Consider the following 19,481-nt stretch of genomic DNA (forward strand, 5'->3'; position numbering starts at 1 on the left):
GTGTGTTCATGTGTGCATTTGTGTAGGCACGTGTGTGTGTGTGTGTGTATAGGCTAGAGGTTATACCGGGTGTCTTCTTTGATCACTCTCCACTTCATTTACTGGAGCAAAGTCTCTCACTTGAGCCCAGGGCTTGCAGATTGGGCTAGTCTAGCTAATTAACTTGTCTAGGTGTCCTCTGTTTCTGCTTCCTGACTGCTGTGATTATAGGTGGGCTTCCATGCACACCCAGCATTTATATTAGCTTTGGAAATCCTCTTGCTTGGTAGCAAGTGCTGCATCCACTGAACTCTCTCCCAGCCTCCCTGCCCCACTAGGTATTTTGGAGACTTTTTTCTTTTTGCATAGGATGGCTTTGTGAGGTCATTCTTGGTATATAGAAAAGCTTTTGATTTGTGTATCTTGATTTCACCTGTATTTGCTTATTAGAAGTAACATTCTGGTGGAATCTTCAGTATTTTCTAAATGTAGGGAAAATTAATTTCTTCCTTTCCAGTTTGTATCATTTTTTGCTCCTCTTATTGCTCTAGCTAAAATTTAAATTATTGAACAATATTGGTGACAATGGACATCATCATCTTGTTTTTAGAGGAAATGTTTTCAAATTTTCCCATTTAGTATAATGTTGGTATTGCACTCAAGTTTGCACTGCTGGCAGATATCACCCCAACAGCAGCTTGTGGGGAAAAAAGGTAGTATTTTTTTGGCTTACAGACTTGAGGGGAGGGTCCATAATGGCAGAGGGTGGACATAATGTAGAAGGTGGACATCACCTCCTGGCCAACATCAGGTGAACAACAGGAACAGAGAGTGTGCCAAACAATGGTTAGGGAAAATTGGCTATAAAACCCATAAGCCTGCCTCTAACAATACACTACCTCTAGGAGGTGTTAATTCCCAAATCTCCATTGTCTGGGAACCTAGCAGTCAGAACACCTTAGTTTATTGGGGACACCTGAATGAAGCCAACACAGTTGGCTATGAGTTTATCATATGAGCCTTCATAATGTTCATCTGTACTTCTTCTATACTTAGTTTTTTAAGGGCTTATATTATGAAGGATTGTTGGATTTTGTCAAAGGCTTAGATGATTGTGTGGCTTTTATCTTTAATTCTGTTTGTGTGCTGGATGATGGCCATTGGTTTGTGTATTTTGAACCATCCTTGCAGCTCTGAAATGCAACAATGTTGATCATGCTGTATGATCTTTATAATGTGGCGTTGAATTCAGTTTTCTGTTATTTAAACAAATATTTTAGGGGAACCAAGGGATTGGTTGACATGCAGCCGGGTTCTAGCCTTGCAGGCTGTGCAAGGACCCACAGCCCCACCTCAGCCTGGCCTGGCAGGTAGCAGAGGCAGCAGGCTGTGGGTGTGTGCGGTGGGGGGGTGGGGGGTGGGGTGGGAATGTTGCTGTGACCTGGGGCCCAGGGGTGTTACAGTGGACAGTGCATCTGGAGGGAGGGCCACGCAGGGTGAACCATGCCGCCATGGCTGTTAGGAACCAAGTGTACTCCTTTGGGGGCTACTGCTCTGGTGAAGACTACGAGACCCTGTAGCAGATAGATGTGCACATTTTCAATGCAGTGTCCTTGCATTGGACAGAGCTGCCCCCAGTGAGGCCTACCATCCGTGGACAGGCTCCTGTGGTACCCTACATGCAGTATGGATACTCAGCTGTCCTCATCGATGACACAGACTTCCTTTGTGGTGGGTATTATGGCATTGAAGGAACCTAATGCACTCTATGCTTTTGATGTCAATACTCACAAGTGGTCCATACCCAGAGTGTTAGGAACAGTGTAGGGTACCCGGGATGGACATTCAGTTTGTGTCCTAGGCAAGATCATGTACATTTTGGAGGGCTATGAGCAGCTGGTGGACTGCTTTTCCAATGACATACACAAGCTGGATACTGCCACCATGACATGGACCCTTGTTTTTACAAAGGGCAACCCTGTACTGTGGAGGAACTTCCACTCAGCCACAATGCTGGGCAATCGCATGTATGTCCTCGGCGGCTGTGCTGACAGCTTTGGGCCATTTCATTCCAACAGTGAGATTTACTGCAACTGAATTTGAGTCTTTGACACCAGAACTGAGGCCTGGCTTGACTGTGCTGGAGCCACACAGCCTTTGGCTACAATGGTGAACCAACAACTCCACATGGAGCAGTGTCGGATACATCTTTGGTGGCTGTAATGCAAGGCTGAACTGGCACTTCCATGACCTCTGGAAATTTAACCCTGTGTCCTTTACCTGGAAAAAGATTGAACTAAAGGGGAAAGGGCCATGTCCCTGCTGGTGCCAGTGCTGCTGTATTGGTGACAAGATTGTCCTCTTTGGGGGTACCAGCCCATCTCCTGAGGAAGGCCTTGGAGATGAATTTGACCTCATAGGTCATTCTGACTACATATTTTAGACTTTAGGCCTAGTTTGAAAACCCTGTGTAAACTAGTAGTGATTCAGTATAAACCCCATGACATCAGGTGGGAGCTCAATGTCATGACTACCAACAGCAATATCAGCCACCCCATCAACTCCTCCCATGGATAGGAGGAATTTTCTGTTGTCTCTCCTTCTGAGCCTGCTGTTGTCTTCACTGCCCCCCCCCCCCACCAAATCTGTCACCTGCCTGCCCCTTTGGACCCTGGACTCAGTATACCTCCATGTGGAGTTGTTGGACTAGAGGGGTTTCCTATGCTGTGAATTTAGTGGGGAATTTAAGGGGGAAGGTAAGGCCTCTCCTCCCTTGGGCCAAGGGCCCCTTCCCCTTGGTGCTCTGTTCCCATTTCCTCCCTCCGACTGCTCCTGGGCCTTTCTGTGACTCTGGCCAGCTGATATAGCTAGCTAGGCTGTGTGGGGAAGGGAGTGGGGAGAAGGAGAAGTAAGCAGTGTCGGATGCTCGGGAACTTCCCCTTCCCCTGCCCCTCTTCTCCCCCTGCTTGAGCCTTGAGCATAGACTGGGAGCTGAAAGGAGTTGTACCTGTTGGTATGAAACCTCCTTCACCTGGCTTTGGGAGGTGGGGACCAGCAGATCGTCTTTCCCTGAGCTGTTGCTGTACCCCAAAACTGAGCCAGCTCAGATTTTATAAAAATGATGTAAAACCTGAAAAATATTTTATTAAAATATACTTTATTTATTTATATATTTGAGAGAGAGAAAGAAAGAAGCAGATAGAGAGAGAATGGGCATGCTAGGGCCTCTAGCCACTGCAAATGAACTCCAGTATATGCTGTACCTTGTACATCTAGCTTACATGAGTACTGGGGAATTGAACCTGGATCCTTTGGTTTTACAGGCAAATACCTGAACCATTTAGCCATCTATCCAGCCCCTCAGTTATTTTATTTAGGATTCTTGCATTCATGTTCACTAAAGTTATTAGTCTAATTTTCTTTTCTGGTTGGTTCTTTGGCATGATTTAGTATCAGGGTTGGATTTTTAGAATACATTTGAAAGCATTGCTACCCTTTCTGTTTCACGAACAGTTTGAAGAGTATTGGTATTCTTTAAGGACCTGATAAACTCAGCAGAGTCTATCTGATCTTAGGCATTTCCATTGTTGCTTTGTGAGATTTATTTTTATTATCTCACTTTATTGTTCTTCTCTTTGAATTTTCTTCCTGATTCAATTTTGGTAGTTCATATTTGTCTAGAAATGTGTCCACTTATTCTAGATTTGTGAATTTATTGGGCTGTAAGTTTTCAAAATAGTCCCTAGTGAATGTCTGGATTTCAGTGGTATCAGTTGTAATAATCCAATTTCATTCATTTTTATAATTGTTCTTTTCTTTTTCAACTTTTTATTTTATTTATTTATTTTTGAGGTAGGGTCTCACTGCAGCCCAGGCTGACCTGGAATTCACTATGGAGTCTCAGGGTGGCCTCAAACTCATGACAATTCTCCTACCTCTGCCTCCCAATTGCTGGGATTAAAGGCATGTGCCACCACACCTGGCTCTTTCAACTTTAAAAAAATATATTTTTTTTAAAATTTATTAGTTTTCTTTTCAGTAAATACAGGCAGTTTGGTACCATTATTTAGGCTCATCTGTGATCTACTCCCTCCCATTAGACCCTCCTTGTTAATGAACATGGGTCGTGCATTGTGGAGTTAGCCCCCAGTTATTGGTATGATAAATGTCTCTGCAAATCATGACCCAACATGTGACTCTGACATTCTTTCCGCCCCCTCTTCCGCAAAATTTCCCTGAGCCATGTTGGGTTCATTTTTGGTCTGCTTCAGTGCTGAGGTGTTGGGGGCCTCTGAGGCTCTGGCTCTCTGATTTGGTAGGAGTTGATTTTTCTCTGCATTGGTCTCCTTCCCCTTTGTGCTGGATGGGAGGGCGGGGAGGGAATCGAAGGGTGGAAAACAGTAATCCGGACCCAAAAGGCAATGGTACCATAAAATTCTACTTCCTAAAAGACAGACCAAATGGCTGAACCTTCACTAGACCCTTACAGGAAACACCTGAGCCACAAGACACTGGAGAGGGTAGGATCAAGACTGACCTAAATCTCCTACATCTTCCCTCCCTCCCTCTCCCCATCTCCCCTCTATCTCTCTTCTCTCTAACTCTTGTATATTAGTTATGTTTCTCCTCAATTTCTTAGTGGACACTGACCTATAACCCCCACTTCCAGCTTGGGCCTACCATCCACAATGAGCTTTTAATCAGAGAAACCTACAAGGTTTCCCAAAACAATGACAGACTTCTGTCAGAGTACTTGATGACCTACAAAAGGCCAGTGGTAAGACCCTATTGCTGAAGACTCCATATGCAGCTGACGCATAAAATGGAATGACATGGCTGGAAGCCAGGAGAGAGTCAGTCCCCAGACAGTCAGCATGTCTAGTGCCAGAAGATGCTACATAGGCAACTGGGGGAAATGACCAAGATCTGTCCAAGCAACACATTGTTTAACCTAATTAGCAACAAATAACTGGATGTGATGCCCACACAAGTGCAATAGTGGTACACAGCCATGGTGGGGAACCAACTGCTCTTGGTTTGGCTAACTGATCCCCTCAGTGGTACTAGACCCATAGCTGGAGCTGGGAAACAAGTCAGAACCATACCCAAGCACAAGCCCACTCTACAATATCAAGCTACCATCAATCACGGGGTATAAGAGGGCCTACACCTATCATACTGTCTGTCAAAAAAGTAAGTGTTATCTCAATTCTCTGGGTGCTAACTCACTCTCCGTTGGAGAATCTGCTTCTCTTTTCCAGATAGATGCAGATCCTAAGAAGAGAGCTGCCCCAACATACCTCAAAAGGGGCCCAACTGAAACTAAAAAGATATTTATTTATTTATTGGTGAGAGAGAGAAGTGGAGAGAGAAAAATGAAAGTATATAGAGAAAATGGGCATGCCAGGGCCTCTAGCCACTGCAGATGAACTCTAGGTGCATGTACCACCTTGTGCATCTGGCTTATGTGGGTACTGGGAAATCAAACCTGGGTCCTTAGGCTTTGAAAATGAATGCCTTAACTGCTAAGCCATCTCTCCAGCCCCTTCTCTTTCAACTTTTTATGTATAATCTCCATTATTTATAATCTCTCTCTTTCTAGATCTATATATGTATGTATGTAAAATACATTGTAATCATAATCCGCTTCCACCATCCTCCCTTCTCCCCTCCCTTATTGCCCATCCACTGAATTCCTTCTCCTTTCTAACTAGTCTCTTCTATTTCTATTTTTTTTTTCCCCTCTGATTATACAGGTCTTATGTAGGTAGCATCAGCTACTGTGAGGTCATTAATACCATGCGTACTTTGTATGTGGAAGACAGTAATCCAAAGCATTCTTCCACTTCCTTTGACTCTTAACAGGGCTTCCACTACCTCTTCTGCAATGCCTGAACATTGGAGAGTGTGATAGAGGGTCTACTTAGTCTTGAGTACTGTCAGTTCTCAGCACTTTGATGAGTTCTTAAGTCTGCCCACTTGTCATTGCCATCTGAAAAGAGAAGTTTCTCTAATTCAAAGTGAGGGCAGCATTCATATGTGGGCATAAATGTAAGCATTTTGAAGGTAGTTTGATGAGCAGACACCACCAGATAATAGTAGTAGTTTCACCCTAGGGTTTATGACCTCCCCAGCCAAAGACTTTTGATTACTTTTTCAGAGCCAGGGAAGAAATTCCTCCCATGGAGTGAGCCTTGGTCCAATCAGAGAGCAGATGGCTTTCCTCCCCCAACAGGCTACATAGCTCTTTCCAGCAACATGACAGCTAGTCAATAGGGAAGAGGCTTCTGGCTCAGCTCTGGCTTAGCTTCTCATTGACCTGCAGCACAAGCATGTGGTGTCTTTACCAGTAGGGTCCTATCATCTAGTTCAGTTGGGCAACTAAGAGCCTTGACAATAGCCTGTGATGTTTTGGGGGTATCGGGGGCTTCTCTGACTAACATCTTTCTGGAAAGTATCCTACCCATGGACTGAAATCTTTGTCATAACAATCTATGGCTTCTAGGCACAGCATTATCTACTCCTATGGGGTACTTCTGCTCAAACACTGTCTTTTTGTGTTTTTGAGGTAAGGTCTCACTTTCACCCAGGCTAAACTGGAATCCATTTTGTAGTCTCAGGGTAGCCTCAAACTCATGGCAGCCCTCCTACCTGGGCTTCCTAAGAGCTGGTATTAAAGGTGTGCGACACCATGTCTCGCTTTCTCTCTTTTTCAGCATATATATTATTTAGCTAGTGATTGATAAACCCTTTTCCTATCCCTCCTCACTTTTATCCCCTCCCTTGACCCCACTTAGACTACTTCACCCCCAGTGTTCTGCCCCCCTACTTACATATTGATTATACCTCCCCCTTAAGCCCTACTCTATCCTCCTTCCCTCGTGGCCCCTTTCTAGCTTCCTAGCCTCTACTACTGACTCTTACTCCAACTCACATTCAAATCTAAACATAGGAAGCTAGGATCCACATATGTGAGAGAATTTGCGGCATTTGACTTTCTAACCGTTATCTCACTTAATACAATTTTTCCCTGACTCATATAGTTCATTTTTCTTTACAGCTGAATAAAACTCTGTTGTGTAAATAGACTGCATTTTCATTAACCATTCATCAGTTAATTGTCATCTAGGCTGCTTCCATTTCCTAGCTAGTGAATAGAGCAGCAATAAACATGAATGAGCAAGTGTTTGTATAGTTATTCGTCTTTAGGGCTGTTTTCATTCTTGATGTTGGCAGTTTGTATCTTTTTCTTAATTAATTTAAGTTTTTCTCTTTTATTGATTTTTTCAAAGAACTAAGTTGTGGCTTCCTTTATTTCCTAAAACTTTTGTTCACTTGCTTTTTCTTGTTGAGTTTTGCTTTTAACTTTCATATTTTCTCCTTTCTATTTACTTTGGATTTAATTTATTCTCTAGCTGCTTGTGGATGCAACCTAGAACATTGACTATTTACTTATTTCCCTTTCTATTTGTGTATATTTAAAGCTATGAATTTTTCTCTCAGCACTTTCTTTTGCTGCATCCTGTAGATTTGATATGGATTTTCTTTTGCTCTTAATGCTGTCATTTTAGTGTAGGGTTTTATGCATCCCAATACTGAGCTACATCTCTAGCTCTTGTTTTTTTTTTTTTGAGAGGAAGTTTCCCTGTGTTCCCTGGTACATCCTGCCTCTATATCCTGAGTGCTAGGATTGCAGGGATGTCCCAACATACCTACCAGTGCAAAACATTTTAAGGCTTTTCTTGTGAAGTACTATTTAACCCATGGTTATGACACTTTAGTGTGTTGTTTAGTCTCCAAATGTTTGTGAGTTTTCCAAAAGCCTTTCTATGATGCATTTCATATTGAATTTGGTTGTAGTGAGGGAACATTTTTTTTTTTAATTTTTATTAACATTTTCCATGATTATAAAATATATCCCATGGTAATTCCCTCCCTCCCCACCCCCACACTTTCCCGTTTGAAATTCCATTCTCAATCATATTACCTCCCCATTACAATCATTGTGATTACATATATACAATATCAACCTATTAAGTATCCTAGTGAGGGAACATTTTACATAAGACTTTTAATCCTTTTAACTATATAAGACTTTTTTTTTTAACCATCTTTTCCATCTTGGTGAGTATTTCACATACCCTTGAAAGGAATACATATACTGCTGTTGGTCTGTGGAATGTTTTGTAGATGTCAATCAAAAGTAAAGCTAGTGGTAATGTTCAAGTCATTACCTTCCTGTTGTTGGTTTATGGTTTTCCAAGATAGGGCTTCCTCAAGGCCAGACTGACTTGGACTCACAGCGATCCTCCTACCTCTACCTCCCAAGTGCTGGAATTAAAGGCATGCACCACCATGCTTGGCCTGATGTTGTTTTGTTTTCTTTTCTTTTTAATCATATTTTTATTATATATGGACATATTTAGTATGTAAACAACATATATTGGTACTGACCTTTCCCTTCTCCCTGTCCCTTTTCTGGAGAGGCTTTTCTCATTTGGGATGCAGGTCAAAAATATGGAATACTTCATGAATTTGTATGTCATCCTATTGAAGAGGCCATGCTAATCTCTGTATCATTCCAATTTTAATATATGTGCTGCTGAAGCGAGCACATTTCTTTTTTCTTTATTATTTATTTATTTGAGAGTGACAGGCAGAGAGAGAGAGAGAGAGAGAGAGAGAGAGAGAGAAAATGGGCATACCAAGGTTTCCAGCCACTGCAAAGGAACTCCAGATGTGTGTGGCCCCTTGTGCATCTGGCTAACATGGATCCTGGGGAATCAAGCCTCAAACTGGGGTCCTTAGGCTTCACACGCAAGTGCTTAACTGCTAATCCATCTCTCCAGCCTCACTTTTTCAAAAAAATATTTTATGTATTTATTTATTTATTTGACAGAGAAAGAGGGAGAGAGAGAGAGAAAGAGAATGGGCACACCAGGGCTTCTAGCCACTGCATACGAACTCCAGATACGTGCACTCCTTTGTGCATCTGGCTAACGTGGGTCCTGGGGAATTGAACCAGGGTCCTTTGGCTTTGCAGGCAAATGCCTTAACCACTAAGTCATCCCTCCAACCCTACTTTTCTTCTTTTTTTAAAAATGTACTTGTTTTACCAGTTAGTGGAAAGAGAGTGTTAAATCCTTAATTATAACTGGGTATTTACTTTTCTTTCTCTCTTTTTAAGATTTTTTTGTTTGTTTGTTTTTTTGAGGTAGGGTCTCACTCTAGCTCAGGCTGACCTGGAATTCACTCTGTAGTCTCAGGGTGGCCTCAAACTCACTGTGATCCTCTTACCTCTGCCTCCCGAGTGCTGGGATTAAAGACGTGTGCCACCATGCCCGGCTCTTTTTTAGATTTTTTTTTTTTTTTTTGGTTTTTTGATTTTTCAAGGTAGGGTCTCACTCTAGCCCAGACTGACCTGGAGTTCACTATGGAGTCTCAGGGTGGCTTCGAACTCATGGCAATCCTCCTACCTCTGCCTCCTGAGTGCTGAGATTAAAGGCTTGCGCCACCACACCCGGCTTCTTTTTAAGATTTTTAATCTATTTTTACCCATTTATTAGAGTCAGAGAGAAAGAATGGGTGTGCCAGGGCCTCTAGCCACTGCAAATGAACTCCAGATGCTCATGTGTCACCTTGTGTATCTGGCTTACGTGGATCCTGGGGAATCGAACCTGGGTCCTTTGGCTTTGCAGGATAACACCTTAGCCACTGAACAATCCCTTCAGCCCCCTTTCTCTTTTTTTATCATTCAGGTTCTGCTTTATGTTTTTCTGAGTTCTGTTAGTAGGTATATGATTACTATGGCTTTCATGTTGATTGACCTTTTAATCATGAAATATATATTTTTATCCTAATAATATTTCTGTCCTGAGGTCTATGCTGTTTGATACTGAACACAACTATTTTATTATGATTAGTGTTTGCCTTCTATATTTTTATTCTGTTACTTGTTTAATATTGTCTACATTCATTCTCTTTTTCTTTCCCTATCTCTTTAACTCCCTCTCTTCTATTATTTTGTGTGTGGTTATGTTTTTCAGATAGTTCAAGTTGGCCTCAGAGTTGCTGTGTAGCCAAGGATGAGCTTTCTTCCTGATACTCCTGCTTCTGCCTCTCCAATTGCTAGGATTTACAGGCATGTATCACAATTCCTGGCTCCAATCATTTTTTTACAATTTTTTTTTATGAGGGAGAGAGACAGAGTAAGAGAGAGAGAATTGATACACCAAGGCCTTAGCCACTGAAAATGAACTCCAGATCTGTGTGCCACCTTGTGCGTGTGAGCCACTTGTGTGCATGTGTCACCTTGTGCATCTGGCTTACATGGATTCTGGGGAGTCAAACCTGGGTACTTAGGCTTTGCAGGCAAGTTCCTTAACTGCTAAGCCATCTCTCCAGCCCAGTATTTTTTTATGCTAAGTAATAATGTAAGGAAGACTTCTAATCTTTTTGAGAAATATTATTTATATTTTATTATTATAGAAAATATACATAATATATAGTTTACTATTTTCAGTTTTTATGTTTGGTGTGTATAGTATATTCACATGTATATACTGATGCAGGGCCCCTGGTGCTTATCTGTGGTGCTTGGGGGTTCTTCTGCAGCTGTGGAAAATATCAGGTACCCCTTCCCAATGAAATATCACTTGTGCCTCTGTTTTTCCTTGTGATGGACTTCCTTACTAATTTTAGCATTTGCTATTCCCAAGTGCCAGTGATTCTCTGGTCTTTATTCCCCATAGGGCTCTTGTTATAACGTGTGTGTGGTCATGCCCAGCTGTTTATATGGGTTCTTGAGATTTGTTGGGTGGACCTAGGTCCTCATGCTCATGCAGGAAGCATATTTAACCACTGAGCCATCTCCCCAGTCCTATTTTATATAAATAATTCAGTAGTGTTAATTAAAGTGAAAATGGTTAAGCACCATGAAAATTGTATTTATGAAAACAGGCATTTATGAAAAAAGGCATTAGGCTGGATTTGTCCATCTGGACATAGTTTGCCAATTCCTGCTCTAGGGTTTTATTGATCATATGTCAAATGATAATACACCAAAGCTGTGCTGTTCAGAAGCCTCTAATGCTATCTCCTTCTGTTCTTTGTGCTATTGTTAACATACATTCTACTGTTACTCATTATAAATCCCACAATGTAGTATTTTTTATTTTTTATTTTTCTGATTTTTTCCATGTATTTGTGTATAGAGTATGGTTATGAGAGGGCATGCACGATATGTGTAATATGTGGTAATATGAACATGTGCATGCAGATGCCTATGACCCATGTGCATGCATGCAGAGGCCATAGGAGAAGATTGGATGACCTTTTCTTATCATTTATTTGTGTGTTTCTTTGAGTTGTATCTTCTGTTTTAACCCAGAGCTGCTGTCTGTCAAAGAGCCTCTAGTTCTCTAGTGTCTAGCCCCCATGGATGTGTGTGCCCATGTGCAGCTTGTGGCTTGTATTATAGAAAATCACATATGGAGAGCTCCAGCCTGAGACACTCTTATGCTTGAGTGTCAAGTGCTCTCAAACACAGCTGTTTCCCCAGTCTTATTTGCTGTATTTATTTTTTAAACATTTTTATTAACAACTTCCATAATTATAGACAATAAGCCATTGATAATTCCCTCCCCTCCCCACATCTCCCCTTCACAAATCCACTCTCTATCATATCCCCTCCCTCTCTCATTTAGTCTCTCTTTTATTTTTTTGTCATTTTTTTTCCTCCTATTATAAGGGTCTTGTGAAGGTAGTGCCATAGGCACTGTGAGGTCATGGATATCGAGACTAATTTATGTCTGAATCATTGCATTGTAAGCAGTTCTACCCTTCCTTTGGCTCTTACGTCCTTTCTGCCACCTTTTCCGCAATGAACCCTGAGCCTTGGAAGGTATGATAAAAATGTTTTCAGCACTGAATATTCCTCTGTCACTTCTTCTCAGCATTACGATGCCTTTTGGGACATCCCAATGGTCACCAACATCTGAAAAGAGAAGCTTCTCTACCCAAAAGTGAGAGTACCCAGCACTCAAGAGGCAGAGGCAGGTGAATCATTATGAATTCGAGGTCACCCTGAGACTACATAGTGAATTCCAGGCCAGCCTGGGCTAGAAAGTGAGACCTTACCTCAAAAAAACAAAAAAAGAGAGTAGATTAATAATATATGGGTATGAAAATTCAGAAAAGTGCTTGCAGGGCAGTTTGGTGAGCATAATATGTGCATTTAGCTAGACAAGAGCAAATGTTACACTCTTAAGGCTCATGACCTCCCCCATCATAGACTTTTATTAGATTTTCAGTAATGTAATCAGGCATGTAATCTCTCCCATGGAGTGGGCATCCAGTCCAATTAGAGAGTGGTTTGTTTCCTCCATGACAGACATGTCACTATTGCACTTGTTGGCTCATTTGGCCTGGCTGGCCAAACTGAAGGCTTGTAGTGTCCACTGTTTTCACTGCTGATGACTTCTGTCTCTCAAAAGGCTTCATGCAGCATAGCTTTTTCCAGGTTGTCATCAGCTGGTCTACAGGAAGCAGGTTTTCAGCTCAGCTCCAGCTTGATCTATCAGTGACTTTACAGCCAATGCATGTGAAGTTTTTAGCAATAGGGTCTTACCATCTATTGCTGGTGGGAAACAAAGAGCCTTGACAATGTCCTGTAATGTTCTGAGGGCATTAGGGACCTCCCTGGCCAACAAGTCACTGGAAGGTATCCCATCCTTGTCACTGAAATTTTTCTAGTAAGAGCCTATGGCTTCTAGGTATGCCATTATCTAAAAAAGTAGTTTTCCATATGGCTTATTCATAACATCTTTAATTTTTATTAATGTTTCTCCAACACTTCTTTTACTCAATCTCTTCCCGTGACCTCACTTAGGCCATTGTACCCCCAGTAATCTGTTTACTAACTTAAATATATGGAATACCATCTCCTTAAGGCCTCCCCTCTTCTCCCTCACTTATAGCCCCTTTGTAGCTTACTGGCTTCTGCTAACAAATTTTTACTTCACCTCACATGTAAGTCTAAACATTGGTAGCTAGGATCCACCCAGGAAAAAGAACATGTGATGTTTGGATTTCTGAGCCTGGGTTACCTCACTTAGTATTCTTTCCAGATCTACTCATTTCCCTGAAAATTTAATAATTTTATTTTATTTACTGCTGAATACAACTCCATTGTATAAAGGTACTACATCTTCATTATCCATTCATCAGTTGAGGGACATTTAAGCTGGTTTCATTTTCTAGCTATTGTGAATGCAGTAGTAATAAACATAGTTGAACGAATAACTCTAATATAGTGAGAAGAGTCCTTAGGATATATGCCTAGAAGTGGCATAGCTGGGTCATATTTTATTATTAGTTGTTTTAGAAACCTCCACACTGATTTCCACAATGGCTGTACCAGTTTACATTCCCACCAGCCATGTAGAGGGTTCTTTTTTTTTTTCCTGCATCTTTGCCAGCATTTATTGTCATTTTTTTTTTTTCTTGATGATAGTCATTCTTACAGGAGTGAGATGAAATCTCAAAGTAGTTTTAATGTGCTTTTCCATGATGACTAAGGATGTAGAACATTATTTTAGGTTTTTATATGCCATCTGTGTTTCTTCTTTTGAGAAGTCTCTATTTTGTTTGATAGCCTATTTTTTTTAAATTTATTTATTTATTTGAGAGCGACAGACACAGAGAGAAAGACAGATAGAGGGAGAGAGAGAGAATGGGTGCGCCAGGGCTTCCAGCCTCTGCAAAGGAACTCCAGACGCGTGCGCCCCCTTGTGCATCTGGCTAATGTGGGACCTGGGGAACCGAGCCTTGAACCGGGGTTGTTAGGCTTCACAGGCAAGTGCTTAACCGCTAAGCCATCTCTCCAGCCCTGATAGCCTATTTTTAATTGGGTTGTTTGATTTCTTGTTATTTGGTTTTTTGAGCTCTTTGTATATTCTGGATATTAACCCTCTGTCAGATATATAGCTGGCAAGATTTTCTCCCATTCTGTAGGTTGCAGCTTTGCTCTATTCACAGTGTCCTTTGCTTTACAGAAGTTTTTTTTTTTTTTTTAATTTCATGAGGTCCCAGTGGTTGATCAGTGGTTTTATTTCCTGAGCAACTGAGATTATATTCATAAAATTGTTGTCTATGTCAGTATGTTAAAGTGTTTCCCCTACTTTTTCCTCTAGTAGTTTCAGAACTTCAGGTCTGATATTAAGATCTTTGATCCATTTGGACTTGATTCTTGCACATGGAGAGAGAGAAGTATCTACTTTCATCCTTCTACATATAGATATTCAGTTTTCCCAGCCCCATTTGTTAGAGAGGCTATCTTTTCTTTAATGAGTAGTTTGGCATTTTGTTCAAAAATCAGAAGGCTGAACCTGGGTGTGGTGGCTCATGCCTTTAATACCAGCACTTGGGAGGCAGAGTTAGGAGGATCACTGTGACTTCGAGGCCACCCTGAGACTACGTAGTGAATTCCAGGTCAGCCTGAACTAGAGTGAGACCCTACCTCAAAACAACAACAACAACAACAGCAACAACAAAACAGAAGGCTGTAGCTGCCTGGGTTTACATTTGGGTCCTCTATTCTATTCAGTTAATCTACATGTCTGTTTTTGTGCCAGTACTATGCTGTTTTCATTACTATAGTTTTGCGATATGTCTTAAAATCAGGTATGGTGATACTACCAGCCTTATTTATTTATTTATTTTGCTCAGAGTTGTTTTGGGTATTCAAGCTTTTTTTCTGCTTCCAAACGAATTTTAGGATTTTTTTTCCTACTTATGTGAAGAATGTCATTGGAATTTTGATGGGTATTGTATTAAATATGTAGATTGCTTTTAGTAAGAGTGTCATTTTCACAATATTGGTTTTTCCAATCCAAGAACATGGGATTTCTTTCTATTTCCTAGTGTTTTTTGCAATTTTTTTCTCCTGAATGTTTTAAAGTTTTCATTGTAGAGATCCTTCACTTCTTTGGTTAGGTTTATTCCAAGGTATTTTATTTGGGAGGGGGGTAGGGCAATTGTGAATGGGACTGTTTCCATGATTTTATCCTCAGTATGTTTGTTGTTAGTATATAGGAAGGCTACTGATTTCAGTATGTTAATTTTGTATCATGCTACATTGCTGAAGGTGTTTATCAGCTCTAATAGTTTGCTGATAGATTTAGGGTCTATTATGTATAGAATCATAACATCTGCAAATAATAATTTTATCTCTTCATTTCTAGTTTGTATCCCTTTTTCAATTTATGTATCCCTTTTTATTTATGTCTATTTTATTTATTTGTGCCTATATTTATTTATGTCTCTTGCCTTATTGCTATAGCTAAAACATCCAGTACTATATTAAATTAAAGGGGACAGTAGACACTCTTGTCTTATTCCTGGTTTTAGTGGAAATGCTTCAAGTTTTTCTCCATTTAGTATAATGTTAGCTGTAGGTTTGTTATAAATAGCCTTTATTATATTACGATATGTTCCTTCTATTCCCAGTTTCTTTAGGTCTTTTACCATGAAGGGATGTTTGATTTTGTCAAATACCATTCCTTCATCTATTGAAATGATCATGAAATTTTGTTCCCTTCATTCCATTTATATAGCATATTACATTTATTTAAAAAAATTTTTTAATTTATTTATTTGAGAGCGACAGACACAGAGAGAAAGACAGATAGAGGGAGAGAGAGAGAGAATGGGTGTGCCAGGGCTTCCAGCCTCTGCAAATGAACTCCAGACACGTGCGCCCCCTTGTGCATCTGGCTAACGTGGGACCTGGGGAACTGAGCCTCGAACCGGGGTCCTTAGGCTTCACAGGCAAGTGCTTAACCGCTAAGCCATCTCTCCAGCCTGCATATTACATTTATTGATTTGTGTATGTTGAACCATCCTTGCATCTCTGGAATAAAACTTATATGGTTGGGTGAATGATTTTTCTGATGTATTATTGTATTCAGTTTGCCAGCATTTTGTTGAGAAGTTTCGAATCTGTATTCATGAGGGAGATTTGTCTGTTATTTTCTTTATTCCTTCCTTCCCTTCCTTCCTTCCTTCCTTCCTTCCCTCCTTCCTTCCTTCCTTCCTTCCTTCCTTCCTTTTCTCTCTCTCTCTCTCTCCCTCCCTCCCTCCCTTCCTCTCCTTCCCCCCCCCCTGTTTCTTTCTTTCTTGTTCTCTCTGTCTGATTTTGGTATCAGGGTAATCCTTCCTTTTCTATTTTATGGAAAATTTTGAGAAACATTGGTGTTTTTTCATGAAGTTCTGGTAGAATTCACCAGTGAATCCATCCAGGCCTGGACTTTTTATAGTTGGGAGATTTTTTTTTTTTATAACTGCTTTGATTTCAGTGCTTTTTATAGGTCTATTTAAATAGTTTGTCTCAGCTTGATTTAATTTTAGTAGGTCATATAAATCTAGGAAACCATCCATTTCTTTCAGGTTTTCAAACTTAGAGGAGTATATGTTCTTAAAGTTTGTCATAATTTTCTGTATTTCTTTAGTATTTGATGTAATGGTGACTTTTTCATCTCTAATTTTGTTAACTTGTGTCTCTTCTTGCTTTCTTTTGGTCAGATTTGCTAAGGGTTTCTTCTTGCTTTTGGTCAGATTTGCTAAGGGTTTATCAGTCTTGCTTAGCCTTTCAAAGAACTAACACTTTGTTTCATTGATTCTTTGTATTTTTTGTTTCTATTTCATTAATTTCTGCCCTAATATCTTTTTATTTCTTCCTTTCTACTGATTTCTGGTTTGCCTTGTTCTTTTACCAAGGCCTTGAAGTGAAGCATTAAGTTTTTTACTTGCACTCTTTCTAATTTCTTTTTTTTTAAAATTTTTTTTTTCTTTTTTTCTTTATTTATTTGAGAGCGACAGACACAGGGAGAAAGACAGATAGAGGGAGAGAGAGAGAATGGGTGCGCCAGGGCTTCCAGCCTCTGCAAACGAACTCCAGACGCGTGCGCCCCCTTGTGCATCTGGCTAACGTGGGACCTGGGGAACCGAGCCTCGAACCGGGGTCCTTAGGCTTCAAAGGCAAGCGCTTAACCGCCAAGCCATCTCTCCAGCCCTTTCTAATTTCTTAATATAAGCACTTAAAGCTATAAATTTCCCTCTTAGGACTACCTTCATTGTGTCCCATAGGTTTTGGCATGCTGTGTCATCATTATCATTTGATTCTATGAAGTTTTTGATTTCCTTCTTGATTTCTTCCTTTTCGTTGTTTAGTAGTATACTGTTTATTTTCCATGATTTTGTGTACATGCTTTTTTAAATGTTAATTTGTAGTTTGATCCCATTGTGATCAGATTAAATATAAGGAATTATTTAAATTTTCCTGTATTTGTTTTGTATCCTAACATATGGTCTATTTTATTTTTATTCATTTATTTTAGGGAGAGAGAGAGAGAAGAGAAGGAATATGGGCATGCCAGGGCTTCCAGCCACTGCAAATGAACTCCAGATGCATGAGCCATCTGGTGCATCTGGCTTGTGTGGCTCCTGAGGAACCAAACATGGGTCCTTTTGCTTTATGGGCAGGACTCTTAACCGCTAAGCCATCCCTTCAGCCTCTGTGATCTACTGTAGAGAATGTTTCATGTGGTACCTAAAAGATTTGTATTTTGTAGTGTTTGCATAGAATGTTCTATATGTATCTGTTAGGTCCATTTATTACATGATGTCATTTAATCCAGATGCTTCTCTGTTTATTTTTGCTGGGATTACCTGTCAATTGATGCAAGTGGGGTATTGAAGTCACCCACTACAATTGTGCTTATTGTTATCTTTGACATTAAGTCCAGTATTGTTTGCTTAGTGAAATTGGGAGCACCCATGTAAGGTGCTTATAGGTTTAGAATTGTAATGTCCTCTTTTTGAATTGTTCCTTTAATCAATATAAAATTACCATTTTTATCTTTCCTAACTAATGTTGATTTGAATTCTATCCTGTTAGATATTAGGATATCAACACCTGCTTGTTTCCTAGGCCCATTTGCTTGAAATACCATTTTTCATCCTTTCACCCTAAGATACTATCTGTCCTTTATGGAAAGGTGCGTTTCTTGGAGGTAACAAACAGGAGGCTCCCGCCTTTTAACCTACTCTGCAAGCCTGTGTCTTTTGGTTGGGATATTGAGGCCACTGATATTAAGAGTTATTATTGGAAGGTATATATTTATTCTTGCCACTCTTCTTGCTTTGCAGTGCTTCCTGTTTTTCCTCTGCTCTTTTGTATTAAGTATAATTCAAATATGGTTTTTTTTTCCTGCTTTCTCATATATGTGCTTTTCATTGTCTTCAGCATTAAGGATCCCTTCAAGTATTTCCTGCAGAAATAGCTTAGTGGACATATATTCTTTAGCCTGTTTTTGTTGTGGAACGTCCTTATTTCTCCATCAATTATGATGGATAGCTTTGCTAGATATAGTAGTCTTGGTTGACAGTTGTTATCTTACAGAACTTAGAATACTTCATTACTACCCCTCCTGGCTTGTGAAGGTTTTGTTGAGTAATCTGCTGTTGTCTTGATGAGCTTTCTATTATAGGTGATTTGATGCTTCTCTACTACTGCTTTCAGAATATTTTCTTTGGTTTGTGTGTTTATTAGTTTAATTGTAATGTGGAGAGGAGAGGCATGTATCTGGAGTTCATTTGCAGTGGCTGGAGGCTCTGGTGCTCTCATTCTCTCTATCTGTCTCTTCTATCTCTAGCTCTCTTTGCTCATAAACAAAAAAGGAAATAGATAATTATTTTCTTCAAAAAACTCTGAAAATTTGGGGCTGGAGAGATGGCTTAGCGGTTAAGCGCTTGCCTGTGAAGCCTAAGGACCCCGGTTCGAGGCTCGGTTCCCCAGGTCCCATGTTAGCCAGATGCACAAGGGGGCGCATGCATCTGGAGTTCGTTTGCAGAGGCTGGAAGCCCTGGCGCGCCCATTCTCTCTCTCTCCCTCTATCTGTCTTTCTCTCTGTGTCTGTCGCTCTCAGATAAATAAATTAAAAAAAAAAAAGTTAGGATCTCCCTTTGAGAGAGAACATGTGGTTCTTGGCTTTCTGCACTTAGGTGACTTCAGATAACATAAGTTTTACAGTCCCACCCATTTTCCTATAGAATTCATAACTTTATTTTTCTTAACAGGTGAATAAAACTCATACACACACACACACACACACACATATACATATATATATGTGTGTGTGTATATATATATATATATATATATATGTTTAAATGACAAGTGCTCTTAACAATTGATCTATTTCCCCAGCCCTTAAAGTTTTCTTTTTTTTTTTTTAATTTTTATTTATTTATTTGAGAGCAACAGACACAGAGAGAAAGACAGATAGAGGGACAGAGAGAGAATGGGCGCGCCAGGGCTTCCAGCCTCTGCAAACGAACTCCAGACGCGTGCGCCCCCTTGTGCATCTGGCTAACGTGGGACCTGGGGAACCGAGCCTTGAACCGGGGTCCTTAGGCTTCACAGGCAAGCACTTAACCGCTAA

General features: G+C 40.4%; 1 protein-coding gene, 1 non-coding gene and 1 pseudogene across 2 annotated transcripts in view; 2 read left to right on the forward strand and 1 right to left on the reverse strand.

The window, feature by feature from the left end:
• Ccdc73 (coiled-coil domain containing 73) overlaps positions 1-19,481 on the forward strand; it is a 134,584-nt gene that overhangs the window by 96,609 nt on the left and 18,494 nt on the right. The window lies entirely within an intron of this gene.
• LOC105944180 lies at positions 1,133-2,556 on the forward strand (annotated as a pseudogene).
• LOC123463113 lies at positions 8,491-8,594 on the reverse strand. The gene has a single exon (XR_006638725.1). It is a non-coding gene; the product is annotated as a U6 spliceosomal RNA (small nuclear RNA).

This window comes from Jaculus jaculus, chromosome 8, assembly GCF_020740685.1.
Source record: "Jaculus jaculus isolate mJacJac1 chromosome 8, mJacJac1.mat.Y.cur, whole genome shotgun sequence".
Lineage (NCBI taxonomy): Eukaryota > Metazoa > Chordata > Mammalia > Rodentia > Dipodidae > Jaculus > Jaculus jaculus.